The 19,435-nt window shown below is 43.9% G+C and overlaps 1 protein-coding gene and 1 long non-coding RNA gene across 2 annotated transcripts in view; one reads left to right on the forward strand and one right to left on the reverse strand.

Annotated features, from left to right (window-relative positions):
- Nucleotides 1–19,435, forward strand: part of ESRP2 (epithelial splicing regulatory protein 2) — a 114,737-nt gene that overhangs the window by 67,042 nt on the left and 28,260 nt on the right. The window lies entirely within an intron of this gene.
- On the reverse strand, nucleotides 11,978–15,045 carry LOC142068622 (uncharacterized). The gene is made up of 2 exons (XR_012664499.1): nucleotides 14,709–15,045; nucleotides 11,978–12,959 (listed from the first exon to the last, which is right to left on the reverse strand). It is a non-coding gene; the product is annotated as an uncharacterized LOC142068622 (long non-coding RNA).

Genomic DNA, 19,435 nt, shown 5'->3' on the forward strand with positions numbered 1-19,435 from the left:
ACCTTTGGAGGAGCTGCTAGTGATGGTTTCTAATTCTCACTCTCTTTGAACTTCTTCATTCTGCATCTGCTCTTCCAGTATTCCTGTAAAATGTGTCTGTATGTGTCAATAGCAATTCATCACTCTAAAGAGTTAAGAACGTTCTTTAGTTTTAATCTGTTTGTCTTTTTCCACCTCAGCCATTCCCATATAATATTTGGCTTCTCTGCACTTGTTCACTGATTGTGTTTGATATAGCCAAACTGCAGTGCTAATGGATGGTGTACTTTGCTAGTGCCAGTTATAGCAAGATTGCTTTATACCTCTGTTTGTTCCTGGAGCTTGGAACAAAGGGAGGAGAAGACCTCAAGGTTCTTTTCTTTCATTACACACCCACCAGCAAGAACTTTCTATTATTATTATTATTTATTATTTATTTTTTCAATAGAATAGAAGAATGAACATACTAGCCCAGTATCTGGTCTTACGATGGTGTCCAGTTCCAGAAGATTCATAGGGAATGAACAGAACAGGGCAATTTTGAGTGATCCATCCCCTGTCAACTGGTCCTAGTTTCTGGAAGTAAGAGGTTTAGGGACACCCAGAGCATGGGGTTGCATCTTGGCTAATAGCCATTGAGGGACCTATCCTCCATGAATTTATCTAATTCTTTTTAAAACCCAGTTATACTTTTGGCCATCACACTATCCCCTGGCAACAAGTTTCACGGGTTGACTGTGCATTGTGTGAAGAAGTATTTTTCTAATGTATGTTTTAAACCTGCTGCTTATTTATTTAATTGTGGGACCCCAGTTCTTTTGTTATGTGAAGGGGTAAATAACACTTTTCTCATTTATGATTTTATAGACCTCTATCACATCCCCCCTTAGTCGTCTCTTTTTTTCTAATCTGAACAGTTTTAGTCCTTTTTAATCTCTCCTCGTATGGAAATTGTTCCATCCCCCTCTTCATTTTTGTGGCCCTTCTCTGTGCCTTTTTCAATTCTAATATCTTTTTTGAGATGGAGCAACTAGAACTGCATGCAGTATTCAAGGTGGGGGTGTATCATGGATTTATAAAGTGGCATTATGATGTCTTCTGTCATATTAACTATCCCTTTCCTAATGGTTCCTAACATTCAGTTAGCTTTTTTGACTGCTGCTGCACATTGAGCAGATGTTTTCAGAAAACTATTCATGATGACTCCAAGATGTTTCCTGAGTGGCAACTACTAATTTAGATGTTATCATTTTGGAAAACATAATCCCAACTATACATATCATGTGCATTACTTTGCATTTATCAATATTGAATTTCATCTGCCATTTTGTTGCCCAGTCACCAAGTCTTGAGTGACTCTTAGCAGTTAGCTATGGACTTAATTGGCTTGACTAATTTTGCATAATCTGCGAACTGTGCCACCTGTCTGTCTACCCTTTCCCCCGGATCATTTATGAATACGTTGTACAGCACTGGTCCCAGTACAGATTCTTGGGGGACCCCACTGCTTACCTCTCTCCATTGTGAGAACTGACCATTTATTTCCAGCCTTTGTTTCCTGTCTTTTAACCAGTTACTGATCCATGAGAAGATCTTCCCTCTTATCCTATGACAGCTTACTTTACTTAAGAGCCTTTGAAGCTTTCTGAAAGTCCAGTCCACTATATTCACTGGATCAACCTTGTCCACTTTTGTTGATCCCCCTCAAGGAATTCACATAGATGGGTGAGGCATGATTTCCCTTTACAAAAGCCATGTTACCTCTTCCCCCAACAAATCATGTTCATCTACATGTCTGATAATTCTGTTTCTTCCTATAGCTTCAATCAATTTGCCTGTTTCTGAAGTTAGGCTTACCAGCCTGCAATTGCCAAGATCGCCTCTGGAACCTTTTTAAAAATATGGTATTATGTTTGCTATCCTCCAGTCATCTGGTACAGAAGCTGATTTTAGTGATTAGATTACATAACACAATTAGTAATTCTGCAAGTTCATATTCGAGTTCCTTCAGAACTGTTGGGTGAATACCATCTGGTCCTGGTGACTTATTACCCTTTAATTTATCAATTTGTTCCCAAATCTCCTTCCCTGATACCTCAATCTTGGACAGTTCTTCAGATTTGTCACCTGTCATAAATATAAAGGGAAGGGTAAACCCCTTTGAAATCCCTCCTGGCCAGGGGAAAGCTCCTCTCACCTGTAAAGGGTTAAGAAGCTAAAGGTAACCTCACTGGCACCTGACCAAAATGACCAATGAGGAGACAAGATACTTTCAAAAGCTGGGAGGAGGGAGAGAAACAAAGGGTCTGTGTGTCTGTCTATATTCTGTCTTTGTTGGGGGTAGACCAGGAATGGAGTCTTAGAAGTTTTAGTAAGTAATCTAGCTAGGTACGTGTTAGATTATGATTTCTTTAAATGGCTGAGAAAAGAACCGTGCTGAATAGAATAACTATTTCTGTCTGTGTATCTTTTTTGTAACTTAAGCTTTTGCCTAGAGGGGTTCTCTATGTTTTTGAATCTAATTACCCTGTAAGGTATCTACCATCCTGATTTTTCAGGGGGGATTTCTTTATTTCTATTTACTTCTATTTTTATTAAAAGTCTTCTTGTAAGAAAACTGAATGCTTTTTCATTGTTCTCAGATCCAAGGGTTTGGGTCTGTGGTCACCTATGCAAATTGGTGAGGCTTTTTATCCAACATTTCCCAGAAAAGGGGGGGGTGCAAGTGTTGGGAGGATTGTTCCTTGTTCTTAAGATCCAAGGGTCTGGGTCTGTAGTCACCTAGGCAAATTGGTGAGGCTTTTTACCAAACCTTGTCCAGGAAGTGGGGTGCAAGGTTTTGGGAAGTATTTTGGGGGGAAAGACGCGTCCAAACAGCTCTTCCCCAGTAACCAGTATTAGTTTGGTGGTGGTAGCGGCCAATCCAAGGACAAAGGGTGGAATATTTTGTACCTTGGGGAAGTTTTGACCTAAGCTGGTAAAGATAAGCTTAGGAGGTTTTTCATGCAGGTCCCTACAACCCTAGAGTTCAGAGTGGGGGAGGAACCTTGACATCACCTAAAAAGAACAGGTTGGTATTTAGACTTCTAGAATTTGTATACAAGTACTTAAAATTTGTCTATTTAATAGCCTGACTTTTTTGTTTGACTATTTCTCTTCAGTTCCTATCTGTACTTTATCAGCTTCTGTACTGTCCTCTTTACTAGGATATAGAGTATCTCCTTTAATAAATCCTCCCCTAAGGGATGTGTCTGTCTAAACTGTGCTCCTCTACACAAGTTTGGCTTTTCCCCATACCTTAGTTTTCCCAACCCTCCTCTGTGACCTTTTTAATTTTGTCAGAAATGTGATTCTGTTTAGGTGGAGCTCATCCTTCCCATATAGTTTTCTTCTTTCTCAAAAGGTTCCCTAGTTCCTAATAAATGTAAATCCAACCACCATTGTCACCTCTACTCATTGAGACCTTGCAGTTCCTCATGTCTTACTAGCCCTGTGCATGCAACTGGAAGCATTTCAGATAATGCTACTGGAGAGATTCTGGACTTGACTCTGACCTAACCATCTACATTTAGCTCCAGGACCTCTTTCCTACCTTTCCCTATGTCATTGGTACCTACATGCATAGGTGACGTGGGGGAGGGGAGCTCGCGGGCTCACATGTGTTGTGTCCCCGCCCCCCCACTCCCAGATTTCTGCCAGAGTGGAGTTGGGCGGAGCATGTCTGAAGGGATGTGCCTGGGAAAGGCAACACCACTCGGTGGTGCCCAGAGTAGGGAAATGAGACCAGGCTGGCAGCACAACTCTCTGCCCAAGGGGGCGCAGGGAAGCCTGATGAGTTCCATCCCTTTCTTGCCAGCTGGCAGCCAGTTACCTGCTTGAGTATATGCCCAGACTAGCCTGTCTGGGGTGCACAAAAGGGAGCTTGGGGAATCAGTTGGGGCAATGTCGGCGGGGAGAGGCAGTGGGGAACCTGGGGAGGCAGCGGGGGCTAAGGTGCCAAAACACAAGTTTGCCCAGGGTGGGCGACGTGGGTGACGGCCCACCGTGCTGTGGTCAAGAATGTGTTGCTGGAGGGTGCCTGGGCAGTCACCAGGAAGTTACCACTATCGGCCGTTACCAGTCCCCTAAGCTTGGTGTCTTCCTTTCCCAAGACTTGCATTCTCCTCAAAATCACAGAGCCTGTGAGACTAGATGCGGGAAGGGGGTCCTTGAAAATCACCTCTACATACCTTTCCGTCTCCCTTAGCTCCTCCAGTTCTGCCAGTCTGGTCTCAAGAGCCCATCCTCTGTCTCTGAGGGCTATCAGTTGCTTGCAACAGATGCAAGCATCCCGCATGCCAAGTTGACAGTGGCTCTGGTGGTGAGAGGAAGCTTGCCATTGTGCATCCTCCTGACCCCCCACTATCAGCAGTTACCAGTCCCCTAAGTTTACTGCGATCACTGGCTCCTTCCCTGCACTGCACATACATCTGTCTAGATGTCTTGAGAGGTCTGGAACCTTTTACATCTGACAGGCAATTCACCAGGCAGTTCTCCTGCTCATCACAGCCCCAACTATGTATATTTCTAATAATTGAATCCCCTATTACTATTCCCTGTTTCTTCCTAATAACAGGTTTCAGAGTAACAGCCGTGTTAGTCTGTATTCGCAAAAAGAAAAGGAGTACTTGTGGCACCTTAGAGACTAACCAATTTATTTGAGCATGAGCTTTCGCGAGCTACAGCTCACTTCATCGGATGCATACCGTGGAAACTGCAGCAGTCCTGCAGTTTCCACGGTATGCATCCGATGAAGTGAGCTGTAGCTCATGAAAGCTCATGCTCAAATAAATTGGTTAGTCTCTAAGGTGCCACAAGTACTCCTTTTCTTTTTCCTAATAACAGGTTTCCTCTGCCCCAAAGAGGTAACCTCTTTGTGAGAGGATACCAGCACATCATCTAGAAGGGGAGGGTCCTACCTATGGGATCATTCCCCTCTGCTCCAGCTTGGTGTCTTCCTTTCCCAAGACTTGCATTCTCCTCAAAATCACAGAGCCTGTGAGACTAAATGCGGGGAAGGGGTCCTTGAAAATCACCTCTACATACCTTTCCGTCTCTCTTAGTTCTTCCAGTTCTGCCATTCTAGTCTCAAGAGCCCATCCTCTGTCTCTGAGGGCTATCAGTTGCTTGCAACAGATGCAAGCATCCCACATGCCAGGTAAATACACATGCAGCATTCAGGGCAATAAATGGGATAGCCCCCTACCCTCCTCTGCTGCTGGACTTTTGCCTGCATTTTTTTTTAAACTCTTGGGGCAGTTGTTATTGGCCTAAGTTTTTAGAGTATGTTTGTTAGGTGTATCTGCCTCTCCCACACCCTCTCTAAACTCCCCTCTTCACTAGCTTCTCTGGTTGCATAGGAGCTGTTTTTTTAAACTCCTGTTGTGAGTTAGCTCTGTGGTCCTAAAGGGATTAGCACACTGGAACTGGTTGGTAACCTCTCGGTTAGTCTAGCAGGGATCTTGGCGTAGCACACAGCGCCTCCCCCCCACACCCCAACCAGACCATCTGTAAACTGCAAGCAAGCAGAAAACACACTCAGCCCTGGGGTTCTGTAGTGCTCCTCCTTCACCTGAAGAACTCCCTCACAAAACTCCTGTTTGCTGCTCTTCTAGCAGGAAGAGTTCTCATCCCTTTCTCTTTGCAGGGGGATGCTTAAAGGGAAGGTCTCACTCACAGAACACTGGCTTGTATAGAAAGCCTGAAAGGTACTTCAATGCTCCCCATTTTAATCTTGATTTGTAAATATTCAGCACCACACTTCCTGTCTTGGAAGTAAATAAATAAACTTTGCAAATATTATGCACCCCTATAAAAACCGGGAGGGGGCCAAGGTGTGAAAATACATGTGCGGCATAGGTAGAGGAGAATATGACAGTGAGGAGAATGTCTCCCTTACTTCCCTTGTGCCTACACCACTGTATTTATTGCGAGAGCCGTTATGGTTATGTTTTTCAAACAGATTCCTGCTTGTCCGCTGTAGCAACCTGAATAGAAGCACACAGGTTGCAGGAGGTGTGGGGAAGTCAATATAGCACATGGAGCCCTCCCCCATCAAACTTCTTAGTAAAGCACCAGTTTCGTTTACTTAGTACATGCAACAAGGGATAACTTTGCCTAGTGAGGTTTTGGAACCGTAAGAAATGGCTGTGCATGCTTATAGCCGATGGCTGGATGTTCAGCTTCCTGGCTCGCATGTAGAAACGCAGGGTGGATGCACATGTCTATGTGCGCAGGACCGGCGAGCCTGTAGGTAGGCAGGGATGCCAAGTTTCACAGGCCTGGCGCATTCAGCTAAGCAGTAGGATTGCCTGAAATTGCTGCTGTGGACCAGCAGAGGTCACACTAGTCATGCTTATCAGGCTAGGTCACAGCAGGGAAGGGCAGGTGTGAGTTGGGGAAACAGGTGCATACCACCCCCATCCCTGTACCCTCAGCAGACACCCAGTCACCACTGAGAGTCCCCCGGCTTCCCTCAGACACCCAGGAGCCTTCACCCCTACTTCAGCAATTCCAGCTCCCACTCCCCATTCCTTACTCCCCTTCCCACTACTCTCAGCAGGCCCTCAACCCCCAGTTCGCTGCAGCTTCATGCCCTGCCCCAGCTGGGGGCATGTTCTGCACATTAGCATGATAGGTAACACATGGAACTGGCACACAAGATGGCAGGTTTACCGGTGAAATGAATCCAATGCAATTAAAGATGGGGAGTTGCTGTCGTGTAGACCTGGGGTTTTCAAACTTTTTCTTTCTGAGGCTCTCCCCCCACCCCCAATATGCTATAAAAACGCTAGGGCCCAGCAGGGGAGGGCCCCAGGGCTCCTTGTTTCAGCCACTGGTGGTGGTGGGGAGCCTTGGGGCTTCAGTCACATGTGTGGGGGGGAGCCTTGGGGCTCCAGACTTCAGCTGCCTGGTGGGGGTAGGGGGGCCTCTGTACTTTAGACCCGGGGGAGGGCTGGGTTTCAGCCCTGCAGCTTTTCTCCAGGCTTTAGCCCTGTAGGGAGATCTGTCTTCAGCCTCACGGGGGGCACTGGGCTTCAGCCCCGCAGCAAGTGCCGGGGCTCTGGGCTTGAGTCCTCTGGCTTCAGCCCCATGGGGAGTGCTGGGACTTGGGACTTTATCCCTGGGGGGGGGGAGGGCAGGGGCCTGGAGCTCCCCTCGGCTACACTCCTGGTTTCAGGCCCACAGGGGCTTGGGGTACCGGGCTTCAGCCATGGGGCCCTAAGGCCTCCTGAAACTGGCTCATGGCCCCCCAGGGCCCTGCAGACCCCTGGTTGAGAACCACTGGTGTAGAGTAACCAGCTTTTAATGATCGAGACAAGCCCTGGCTCTGAACACCACATTGAAATGAAACCAACCTGCCCCCACCAACTTACAAGTCTTCAAACCCCCCCCCCCCCCCCCCCGGCCACAAAGGCTGTGAAAGGCAGCAGTGCTAACCCAAACTATTAAATCATGATGAGGTTAATTTTTTACTTGCTGTCTGGTTTGAGCAGCTAGGGTCACTTAGGTTGTATTTTCAAGTTTCTACACAATAGGGTTGCCAACTTTCTAACCACACAAAATTGAACACCCTAGTCCTGCCCCTTCCCTGAGGCCCCACTTCTGACTCACTACATTCCCCCTCCCTCAGTGATTTGCTCTCCCTAGGGTGACCAGACAGCAAATGTGAAAAACTGGGACAGGTGTGGAGGGACTGTCCCTATAAAATCGGGGTATCTGGTCACCTTATCTCTCCCCCACCCTCACTCACTTTCACTGGGCTGGGACAGGGAGTTGGGGTGTAGGAGGGGGTGAGGGCTCTGGGGGGGGCTGGGGATGAGGGGTTTGGGGTGAAGGAGGGGGCTCTGGGTTTGGGGAGCTTGGGGTTGGAGCACAGGCTTACCTCGGGCAGTTCCTGGTCAGCAGTGCAATGGGGCTAAGGCAGGCTCCCTGCCTGTCCTGGCGCCGTGCTGTGTGCGCCCCAGAAACAGCCAGCAGGTCTCGCTCCTAGGCCGGGGGGGAGAGGGCAGGAGGCCAATGGAAGTGAGGAGCTGGTGCTTGAGGACAGTGCACGGAGCCCCATGGGACCCCCGCCTAGGAACCAGACCTGCTGGCTGTTTCCGGGGCACATGCAGTGCGGTGCCAGGACAGCTAGTGACTAGCCTCCCTTAGACCCGCCGCACAGCTGACCGGACTTTTAACGGCCTATTCAGCAGTGCTGACCAGAGCTGCCAGGGTCCCTTTTCGACTTGGTGTTCTGGTCGAAAACTGGACACCTGGCAAACCTATTCCACAACCATGAGGGGAAGGGGGAGAAAAAGCTAAGATTTTCTCAAAATAACATGAGTCCAGCTGCTGAGGCTTTAAAACACTTAATATGAGAATTGGAGCTGAATTTTGCCAAGTGCTGCTGCGTACATGCCTTCTACATCCGGTATCATGTCACACTGAAAATAGTGAATTTCACTCTGTAACAAGACAGTAGTGCTCTTTCTTTTTGGTATGTTCCTCTTAAGATCTATATACACATTTGGTATTTGAACATTCCTTTGTGTTGTAAAGAGTTAAATGTTGTGAAATAAAGCAGTTCCATTTAATTGGGGCTGATGCAGCTTCAATTAAACTGGCCCATCCAGGCTAATGTAAGTCAGCTGTGTATACCACTGCAAAGGAATAGGGTCTGCTAAAGCATGAGGAAGAGTGTGTGTTTGTCATTTCAGAGAAACAGTATTTTAAGTGCCAGAGATCTCAAGTAAAAGCAACAACTTTTGAAAGTTTAAAGTTTGTTTGCTCTAATACTTTCACTCAACTTCTGGAAACAGCATGTGTTGGAACTAGTGCCAGGAAGGACGTTACCATCTTCCCTATGCAGGCTTGCTTTCCAAATACAGTACCTGGCAGTTTGCTGCTTCTCTGGGATTTATTGATAGATTTTATGGGTGCAGCACTTGTTTCCAAATCCAACTGCTCTTCTCCAGGAATGGAATATAAACATGTTCATCACACTTCCTTCCAGCTACAGTTTACATCATTTGAAAAGGTCAGCAACTTGGGGGTAAGGCCTAAATATTTCTCTTTGAAGCATGCATTTATTCTTTGCAACTGAATTTCTACACTGTGGCAATTTGGGGGAAGGCTTTTAAAGGCATTTCTTTCTGTACCAAGTATATTGTACACTAGTATCTTCTTGGAATACATTTATTAGTCTACACAATTTTGATAACTTGTACATCTCTCTACCACACTAAAACAGGAACTGTATGGGGTGAGTTTTTTGTTGTTGTTTGTTTGTTTTTTCAATGCAGTTTATCTTCACCATAAAAGATTAATTCATATGTAATATTTTCATCTATTAAAAAGGAAAGTTGGAGTGGAGGGAATTGTAGTTCAGACAACTACTGTCATTTAAAGATTTACAGCTGCTGAAGGTTATTTTTCAGTCTTCTGCTTTTTAAGTCAGTTTAATCTGATCTGGAATCACAAACGCTAAAATACCTTAATCAGGTATTGTTATTACAAGACAGAGTTAATTGTTTTGGTGGCTTGACTGCATTTCTTACCTTAACACATTTGGATTTCTTTAAACTTAACTCTGAAATTCCTAGATTTATAATACTTGGCTTAAGGAATAACACTTTGTAATTCTACTCTGGAATGCATGATGCATACTCTCAGCCTTACGGTAAAGTGTTCTTGTTTTGTTGTGTGTGGGAATGCTGAACCTGTATAAAGAGAACTTCAGTTTAGGATGTGTTGCAATTTAGCCTCTTACTAAGGCTGAGAGAGCATCTTCAGCCTTAGCCTGGTTAAAAATCTCAGGGAGCAAAATGCTTAGCTCCTCTATGGAATAGTTTTACTAGAGCTGTATGCAACACCATGTTCTGCTTCAGACTTTTTATGAGATGTCATGCCAGGCTGAAAATGCTCAATCTCCCTCATGCGTTCCTCACAGCATAATCTCATTCTGGAATAACTCAGTTTGTGCAAGCAGGCAAAATTTAAGTGTTTTCCAAGTCTCTTCCCCAACCCCCCCCCCCCCCCCCCCCAGCTCCTACATTAAACTATTTTGCTTGAGAAGTTATTCTCTCTCTGGGAAATGGTTTTAAAAAAAAGGTAAAACAGAGCTTTTTCTAAAAATATAGACACTTATTCTGCCTCCCTATTAGTCTCTCACCATATTAATTAAAATGGAATTCCCAAGAATTGCAGTTCAGCCAGCTGTATCCATTGACTAAAAATGACGCATGGGACTGAATCCCAGATAGGTCTCGGGTGTAGGGCAGTGGATTGAAAACCAATTACCCTGTATAAAGATTCAAGTAAAACACCCACTGCTAGACCCATTTTGAATAGGACCCTGCCTCCTGTTGCTATATTACCACTTTCCTTCCTCCAATTTGCTTGTTTAGTCAGTCATTTTACTGCATGCACATTCTAACAAGCACCCTGTTCCAAGGAAGTTGATCATAGTATAAAAGGAGGGTTCTGATATAGAGTGTTTTTTCCACATATAGAGTGACAGCTCACTAACTAGAGTCCTGGGAAGTATCTTAGCAACTTTAGCTACTGCTTTAAAATAGAAAATACAAACCAGTGAGCTCTCTCTTAGTGAGGGAAGGGGGAAAGAACTGACTTTGAGTCTCTAGGACAAGCAGTGGATCTTTAAATTGCATTGCTCTAATTTCCAGAAGCTCTTACAATTTTGTGCTTCTTGCTTACATTTAATCTTTGCTGCCAGTAGATGTCCCCTTCAGACTAAAGTTAGCAAATAGTAGGGCTGTTGAAATTAACAGGGGTGAGCTTCAGGCAGAGACTCCTGAAATATTTGTACTTGCAGCAAAAGGAATGACTTCCATAGGAGACGATGCACAATAGTTTTAGTATAATTCTTCCCTAGCCTTAAGAAAGGCAGCAACTTTCTGGGAAATGCAATTCTCTCTCATTTTTGCTTTTTTCCTTGTGCCCCTCCTCTTCATTTAAAAGGTAATGTAATATGTACAGTGGCTGCAAGCTGGAAACCTCTGGCTGGCTGCAGATGGGAGCATTGGCACTTCCATGCATATTTGGTAGGAGTGTTCTAGAACTTGCAAGTTGTAGTCTCCGATTTTGGAAATTGTTAGAGGTACTGACTCCGCCAGTTTAGCCCCAAATGTTTGGCTTTGTTAAAAAATAGCTGGTTATGGTTACAGGGCTAGCTCTGTCCCCTTCTTGGAGTTCTTGAGTGCACCCCCCTCTGGTGTTACCTGGCCTTTACCTTTTTCCAGGGTGGAATTCCACAGTTCTCAGACTCAGAATTCAAGACCAGAAGGGACCATCATGATAATCTAGTCTGACCTCCTGCACATCGCAATCTCACCCACCCACTCCTGCAACAGGCCCATAACCTCTGGCTGAGTTACTGAAGTCCTCAACTCTTGATTTTAAAGACTTCAAGTTACAGAAAATCCTCCATTTATGGGCATCTTCTCCCTCCCCCACTGCAGACTGGGCTACAGTACCCTGTGTATCAACCCTTCCTACTCCACAGATTTGACTTTCTGGCACCTGTGATCCTTCTCTTCAGGCGCCTTTGACCAATGTCATACAGGGACAAAACAAAACAAAAGTGCTGTTTACTTTGCAGTAGGAATAAAACCCTTATGCTGTAAGTGATTTAAAACAACAAAAAGTCTAGGGCATGTCTGTCTTGTCTTAAGCCTTACCATCTCTCCCATCCCCTTATGGTAATCCAGGAAGACCTAACTTCTTCAGACACCTCCAGTTGGGGGCAGATGTGTCTCAGTCTGAATCTCCCAAATAGCTTTTCCCCTTTCTCTCTCTCTCTCTCTCTCCCCCCCCCCAAGAGTGAGTGAATAACCCCACTATAAGTGGTTTGGTTTTGTTAGGTTTTTTTTTTTTTTTTTTTTATTGTGTGTTCCAAGGCCTCTTTCGGATGTGGTTGATTCTTAACAGTCTTCAAGAGTTCGCAGAAAAGGGGTTCATCTTGAGCCATTCTCTTGTCTGCTTGTTTTTCTTTACAACCCCTATTAAATTAAACCTCTGCATTTATACAGTAAATATCCAATAAGCGGGCCCACATAAAGCATTCATAAATTAGAATAGTGCTAAATCCACCACAATAACTTTTACAAAAATTAAAGCAGGGAATTTTAAAACACAAATCCAATGGAAATAGCTGAACAAAATAACTCCAGGCACTGTTTGCAAGTCTTGGATCAAAAAGAGCCAGGTCCAGGGATAGTGGGAGGAAAATAAAAGGACTAGGAGAAAAGTCAAAGAGAACAAAGATGTAATTCTTCCTTTCCTCCACCTGCCCATTTACTGTTACATGCCCTGGGTTTTTATTCAGAAAGATGATGTGGGATGGCCAGGATGGTGATCCCTGATTGAGGTTTGGGTGCCCCCCTGCCACTTTGTCCTCAATACCTATTCCCTGCACTTCCACCCCTGTCATATGTTTCTTGGTTTTTCTTTGACTATCTGGTCCTGCTACCCAGATGCAAATCTGCCACAGAGCCACTTGTCACTGGATTTCCCATCTAATGCCAGACAGATACTCCAATGTAAAGATCACATTGTTCTCTCTCTTTTTTTTTTAATGGGAAAAAAAGAGAACAATGTGATCTTTACGTTGGAAGTAAACAGACCACCTTTCTCCCCTCCAGCAGACCTTCACAGTGTGGTTCTGTCAGTTATGGGGCACCCTTCTGATAAAGCTGATGGATGACAGATTCAAAAGGGAAAGCGTTTCTTATGCTGTGTTTGACTCCTATTCTTGGAGGGTATATCATATGAAATGACAAAGCACAAGAGACCTGATGAATACGCTGTCATACACCATTTTGATACAAAATGTAGATGGGTTCTTGAGCCTGTGTTTTTGGCCCCTGGCCTTGGTGTAATGGCTGCATCATCACACGATTCACACACCTCTGTAATCAGAAGTCCTTTTCCAACTGCTGAAAATGAAAAATAAGAAGTTTAGTTTTACCTGCCAGTGGCTCACCATCATCTTTTCTGAATGATCCAGGACACTTGAACTTAAAGCAAGGAGGACAGTTGGGAATCTAACTGGTCAAATAGAGGTAAAGATTTTGCAGACAGCTTCAAGAATTCCACTCTTTAGGTTTTGAAAGGAACAATATTTCATTTAAAAATGTTTTTCTTCTAACCCTGTTGTCACTGAAAAAGGGGAAAACAATTTTTTTAGAGGGTGTCAAACTGTTTTTTGAAATAAACTGATGAAAACTTTATTATTATTTTTTTTAAAGGCTACTTCCCTATCCCCAAAGGAAGGGAAAGAAAAGAAAAGTGCTGATCAGTTGCATTTGGGGACTCTCCTCTCTGGTGGGACCAAGGTGGTTCTGCACCATGGAGTTTTGTATTCCTCAGTCAGGAGCTAGCAACAGTGAACTTGTCAGGAAGGCCAGCCAATGCTAAAATAATTTCCTAATGTCTTCTGTGCTGTCTTGCAGCCAGGAATCTGCCTCCCAAAGCCTTGGCACGCACTGCTTCCCTCATGGATGGCAGAACATATACAATGAAGGGCTGTGCAGAAGAGGTAGATGCAGCTTAACTATTGAACTGAAGGAAGAAACTAGCAATAAACACTTTCTCTCACCCCCTGTCGGACAAAAGATACTGGTCTAGATGCACTATTGGGCTCTCTCATATCGTCTAATTCCTGTGAAATGCCAAACATTTCTTTAAAAATCCATACCAGCTACCTTTTTTCTTAAAATGCTACTTTAGAATTGTTTGCAGTGTTGAAGCTATGTGGGCCCCAGGATATGACAGAGATAAGGTAGGTAAGGTAACTGTGTGGAGGTCCAAGCTTCTAAGCTACACAGATAAATTTCTTCAATCTGGGGAAGGAAGCAGACACTTTCTTCCCCAGACACGAAGAGCTCTTTGTAGCTCAAAAGCTTGCGCCTTCCACCAATAGCTGTTGGTCCAATAAACAATATTACCTTCCCCCACCATGTTTCTCTCTCATGTTACAATTAACTCTTAGTCCATTAAGGGATATTATACCTTCTTCAAGGTAGTAATCTGCTTATTGTAAATGGTGTACAGATTTTAAAAATTTGTGTATTATTATTTATTTATTTTTATTTTGTGTAGAGGACAATACTGATCATATATTTCCCTATGTGAGGAAAGCATAATAGGCCTCCAAAGGCCTGAGTAAATATGGCATTTAGAGGATAAAACTACTAGTCTGTCTGACACAGTATAAAGTCACAAGATCTCTTTTCTCCCCCAATACACCATGTGCAATATATACTACTTAAAATCTCTTAAAAATGGGTAGAGTTGAAAATCAGCTACCTGGGAATATTGATGGACTTTAGGGGGCAGTTAGAAAATGCAGACATGTCCTAATCCAGTAGTGGGAAGAAGCTGATGTGACCATAACTCTCAACTCTGCTTGCACCGATAATGGGCCTTTTCTTTCTCTGTTTCCTTCCTATGAGTAAGAAAAGGCTTCAAGCTACAGCAGCTTATGTGTTCTAATTGAGGGGATGACTTCCCTGACCTTCAGACTTGCAGCTTGATCTCTTCACTTTCAGTAAAAGGATGTTAGTGACTGAAAAAGCTTTCAAATGCTGCGACCTCTCATTAGAGAAAATTGGATTCCTTTCCATGTAATAGGCATGGCACAAAGTGATCATTCTATTAAATTTCTTAAAATAGTGGCTCCCTACCTTTTTCTGGAAACTGTGCCGGTTCACTATTCTTAAATCTGCTGTAGAAGCCAGTTTCTGCAACCAGTGCCTCTCATTCAGTTGTGCTATCTGCTGTGTCCCATCATAGAGGGTGGACTGTTCCATATCCCAGTCTCTGCTTGGGAAGGACTGGAATCTGAGCACAACAAGCAACATAGCAGAGAGAATCCTCCAGATTGACTGAGACACGGGCTACAGCAGACCAGCTCAATAGAGTACAGAGGGCAGACAAATATCCATACTGGAACCAGCACCAGGCTTTAAAATAATCATTTACAGTATGTGCAAACAACTTATCTGTAGTGCTTCCCAGTGCAGTAACCCAGCATGAAGCACATGTAACTAAACAACCTTCTAGCTACAATGCTGGAAACTTTTAAAGTACACTTGTTTTCAAAGAACACACCCATGTGCTTATGAAAGAACTTGCTTACCAAGTGTGAAGTGACCACAGAGAGAGAAAGGAAACTGAAGGACTCTGGCTTAGCAGTTAGCTTATAGGCATCTAAATTCACATTGTGTTGTGACAACCCATGTGTGGCAAACATTACTCTGTAAAAATCACACATTACACCAGGAAGTTAATCAGCCCCCTCAAATATAAGCCTCTATCACTTGAGGTAAAGGAGATCTCATTTAGCTAACGGTAGTATGTACTATTTACAGGCTAGCACTGTTTGCCTGAGGATCCCCACCTTGTCAGCAAGCATTGATACTACTGAGAAAGGGGTTGATTCTTCTGAGAAGTGGGTTTTGCTGACTCCTTCGTGCAGGTGACCCATTGAATCATATGGCTATAAGGGAGGTGAGAGAGGGAATATCCAGCGTGTGGGCTGAGCAGTCATGAGGGAGGAATCTTAGGTGCATCAAACCTTGGGGAGAAGATGAGAGAGAGAAATTAATCTTAATTTCTCTGGTATTAAAGTTAAATTCCAGGAAGTGGATGAGTTTGACTCTGCAGTTTGAGGACTCTGGTCCAGATTTGAAATCAGTTGGAGTTAAGCACCTAAGTACCTCACTGAGGATCTTGGCCTCAGTTTTAGTGCCAGTTTTGAAGGGTAAGTACTTGTAATATCTTATCTGTAGTCTCAACCACTACATCGCACAAAGAGCAGCATCGCACAAAGTCAGTGTGTTATAGTAGGGAAAATCCTGGCTGCATTCAAGTCAATAGCAAAGTTTCCATTGACTTCATTGGGGTCAGGACTTTATCCAATTGTGATTTCATAAATTAATTAAGTAGGGGGAACTGGGGTGACGATGCAGTCTAGTTAACTGAGGTGGGCCCAGACGCTTCCAAACTTTGGCAGAAGCTGAGTTCTGAACACAGGGGCTCTCAAGCCCACTTCTAATTACTAGACTTTAGTTGAGTTGTAGAGACGGACAGCTCTCTCACAAGGCTCCAGAAGATTATATGCGTTTCTGGCACAGTTTGTGCTGGGAAAATAGGTTAGAACTATGCTGAGAGGACATACTACCCTGTTTTGGAATGGGATGAGGGCATCGCTGCCAAAGAGGTGGTAGTTGTCAGAGCATTTCTGTCTGGGCCAGAGCTAGACCGTGCAGAATCATACAAAAGTGAGGCAAAAACAAAGTCCACTAAATGTTTTTAGCTACAATGGCAAGCAATTTGGCACTAGCTCACATATTCCTTGTTTGGTGGAGAAGAGATTCAGTCAAATTCAACTGCATTTCCACAGTTACTTATTTCTGCCATTTCAGTATGCACCTCCAGTGAGTCCATCAGGGATAGCCAATGGAAGCAAGATAGAACACAGGGCTTGGAATCAAGGCACTTGACTTGTTCTTCAGCTGTACAACCCATATCGCTGCTGTACTTCAATTTCCTCCTCTGTAAAACAGGGATAGCTGAATGAAGCACGCTTTATATATAAACTAGTGCTATTCCAGAAGCAATTTGAAGTTGCCTAGATATTTATTAACCTGTTTACAGAGCTGGACTTGAACAAATACCCCTGGATCCAAACATCCCTGAATTTTCTAATTGTGTGACTTAGACCCATTGCAGCGTCTGATAGAACAGCAATTCCCAAATTAATGAATAACTTCAAATTCTAATTAGCAAGCCATTTAGAAATACTTCAGATTCCTAAAGGACTGTTACTAGTGCAAGAAATACTTTAGCCATCTACTGTTGCTTTTAGATGTGCTATTTGTGAAGTATAAAGAAGAGTTTCTATTTAACAGCATATACAACTTAAAATTTGACTTTACACAATAGTTTGTGTAATAGGGCTTGCATTTTTGTGCTAATAGTTAAAACCACAGCCTTCCCCCACACAAACTTGAATGTTTTTCTCTTTTTTTTTTTTCCCCCCGCGTGCAGTAAACAAGACGTTGCGGTTTACCTTTCGTTTTTATTTTTTTTACCTGCATGAACCACAGGGTAGGGTGTTCTTGAACTTTTATTAAAAAAACCACCCAAAATCAACAAATCTATAAGAGGAGATTAGTATCTCAAATAGTTACTAGTCTTCTTGCTTTGTTACAGATCTGTTTTGATAGATGCTGATAGTGCAGTGACTGTGTAGTCATTACATGCTGAGCAACAAATTGCATGTGACTTTGCATGTTAGAACCTGTCTCAGTGCAAGGGATAGTGTTGGAGAAAATATCCTAGTTATCCCTTCAAAAAGTTCTGTGGGAGCTTTCAAGTGCTGATCTGCTTTAAAACGTAACTTTGTAAAAGTGGCATTGAGAGGTTTCATGCTTTTTTTTTTTTTTTTAGCCCTTTAGCAACTCCACAAATCTGGTCAATTTACAAGCACATAATTTTTCATAATGGCAAATGGGCCCTGGAAGTCAAGCTGGGCTCTTTCCATCATCACCAGTGTTAAGTTTTGTAAAAGGAGCTTGAATAAAAATGTTGATTATGTGACCTGAAAAATAATCCAGCTTGCGCCCTATGATGGCTTTGCAGTGTTAACAGGAATAAAATGCAATAACTTACTTTTTACATGAACATGCATGTGATAGAACAGAGAGAGAGCAGTACAGTAACCATCCAATATGAAGTGAAAGCTATTGTGCTGGTCTTCCCTGTGGGGTTTCTGACTAAACCCTCTTAAAACACTAAAACTAAAACACAAAAATGCATCCGATGAAGTGAGCTGTAGCTCACGAAAGCTCATGCTCAAATAAATGTGTTAGTCTCTAAGGTGCCACAAGTCCTCCTTTTCTTTTTGCGGATACAGACTAACACGACTGCTACTTTGAAACAAAAATAATAGTTACATTGCTTAACAATAGTGGTGCCACCTCATCCAAAATTAAGTTTTCCCATCTCTTTGAGTACAAATGTGCTTGACCTTTTTCTCCCCCACTCCAAGTTACTGTGGGCCCAGTCCATACCTGTGTCAATCTAGCTACATCGTTCAGAGGTGTGGAAAAAGTCATATCTTTGAGAGACTGGGGGGTCTACACTGGTGGGGATCGACCTAAGATAAGCAACTTCAGCTACAAGAATAGCGTAGCTGAAGTCTATGTATCTTAGGTCGACTTACCTCGCATCCTCACGGCGCGGGGTCGACTGCCGCCACTCCCCTGTCGACTCCGCTTCTGCCTCTCTCTGCGGTGGAGTACAGGAGTCAATGGCAGAGCAATCAGGGATCGATTTATCGCATCTACTCTAGACGTGCTAAATCAATCCGGCAGGTAGTGTAGACGTGTAGTTAAGCAGACCTAAGCCCAAGTGTAGACAGTGCCAAGTCAATGGAAGAATTCTTCTTGGCTTCTGCCTTTGAGAGGTGGGTTTACAACAGCCACAGAAAGAACCCCTTCTGTCACTATAATAAGTGTCTACACTATGGTGGTGCACCTGCTGGAATGTTTCTAGTGTAGACATATCCTACATATCAGATTTGTGTTCAAAGCCCTTTGTGGCACAAAAACAGTCTTGGCTCTCATTTTGTATTCCCTGGCCTTCCTTTTGTGTGTACTTACTCTCTCATCTTTAGAAGGGATATTAACCCTTACATTTCAGGGATGTAGCCAACCTCTAACTTTTGGAGGTAAGGGGAAAATATTTCCCTGGGAGCTGGTTATCCCCAGCTGCTTACTGCACGGGTTTTGCACCATCCTCCAAATCAGCTGGCACTGGCCATTGTAGAAGACAGAACAGAGGACTAAATGGACCATTGGTCTGATCTGTAGGACTGTTTCTACGACTGAGCTCAGATTATGAACTCTCCAGGGAAAGGGCCAGTTCTCCTGTGAGCTCTAAGGGTGTGTCTATACTGCAAAAAAAAAACAACAACAACAAAAACCTGCAGCTCAAGTCAGCTGATGTGGGCTCGTGGGTCTAAAAATAGCAGTTTGGATGTTCCAGCTTGGGCTGGAGCCTGGGCTCTGACACCTGGAGAGGGGGGAGGGTCTCGGAGCCTGGGTCCAGTCCGCATATCTACATTGCTTCTTGTTGCCCTGCAGCTTGAGCCCATTGACCCGGGCTCTGAGACTTGGTGCCGTGGGTTTTTCTTTGCAGTGTAGACATACCCGAAGTTACATACCACTCCTTTGGGCATCATCTAAACAAATCATTTAAATTTTAAATTACTTTTTCTTTTTCTGTGTGATTGGTTAGGGCTGAACATTTAATCCCTCAAGGCTGAATTAGAGCAGAAAGGTGCTGTTGTATCTCATTGCCTTCCTCTCCCTCCCCATCACACTACTGTTCCATAGCTTTCAGA

This window comes from Caretta caretta, chromosome 12 (genome assembly GCF_965140235.1).
Source record: "Caretta caretta isolate rCarCar2 chromosome 12, rCarCar1.hap1, whole genome shotgun sequence".
Classification (NCBI taxonomy): domain Eukaryota; kingdom Metazoa; phylum Chordata; order Testudines; family Cheloniidae; genus Caretta; species Caretta caretta.